The sequence below is a fragment of the Arachis hypogaea genome, chromosome 19 (genome assembly GCF_003086295.3).
Source record: "Arachis hypogaea cultivar Tifrunner chromosome 19, arahy.Tifrunner.gnm2.J5K5, whole genome shotgun sequence".
Classification (NCBI taxonomy): Eukaryota; Viridiplantae; Streptophyta; class Magnoliopsida; order Fabales; family Fabaceae; genus Arachis; species Arachis hypogaea.
In genome coordinates this window covers 21,902,111-21,903,103 of record NC_092054.1, presented here as the reverse complement: position 1 = coordinate 21,903,103, position 993 = coordinate 21,902,111, and the positions used below count along the sequence as shown (strand labels likewise).

General features: G+C 40.3%; 1 non-coding gene across 1 annotated transcript; it reads right to left on the bottom strand.

The window, feature by feature from the left end:
- Window positions 1-533: 533 nt before the first annotated feature.
- LOC112780369 (small nucleolar RNA R71) lies at window positions 534-641 on the bottom strand. The gene has a single exon (XR_003191211.1). It is a non-coding gene; the product is annotated as a small nucleolar RNA R71 (small nucleolar RNA).
- Between the last annotated feature and the right edge of the window lie 352 nt (window positions 642-993).

The window sequence follows — 993 nt, the reverse complement described above, 5'->3', positions numbered from 1 at the left end:
GGAACAAGGATAAGAACATTCTTGTTGAAGCTGATCCTGAACCTTAAAGGACTCTGAAGAGGAAGCTAAGGGAAGCCAAAGCACAACTCTCTGGAGAAAATCTGACAGAAATTTTTGAAAAAGAATGAGACATGGCCGAAAATAATAATAATGGTGGAGATGCAAGGAAGATGCTTGGTGACTTTACTGCACCAAATTCCAACTTACATGGAAGAAGCATCTCAATCCCTGCCATTGGAGCAAACAATTTTGAGCTAAAGCCTCAATTAGTTTCTCTGATGCAACAGAATTGCAAGTTTCATAGACTTCCATCAGAAGATCCTTTTCAGTTCTTAACTGAATTCTTGCAGATCTGTGATACTTTTAAGACCAATGGGGTTGATCCCGAGGTCTACAGGCTTATGCTTTTCCCATTTGCTGTAAAAGACAGAGCTAGAATATGGTTGGACTCTCAACCTAAAGATAGCCTGAACTCTTGGGATAAGCTGGTCACGGCTTTCTTAGCCAAGTTCTTTCCTCCTCAAAAGCTTAGCAAGCTTAGAGTGGATGTTCAAACCTTCAAACAGAAAGAAGGTGAATCCCTCTATGAAGCTTGGGAGAGATACAAGCAACTGACCAAAAAGTGTCCTTCTGACATGCTTTCAGAATGGACCATCCTGGATATATTCTATGATGGTCTGTCTGAATTATCAAAGATGTCATTGGACCATTCTGCAGGTGGATCCATTCACCTAAAGAAAATGCCTGCAGAAGCTCAGGAACTCATTGACATGGTTGCAAATAACCAGTTCATGTACACTTCTGAAAGGAATCCTATGAGTAATGTGATGCCTCAGAGGAAGGGAATTCTTGAAATTGATACTCTGAATGTCATATTGGCTCAGAATAAAATATTGACTCAGCAAGTCGATATGATTTCTCAGAGTCTGAAAGGATTGCAAGCTGCATCCAACAGTACTAAAGAAGCATCTTCTGAAGAAGAAGCTTATGATC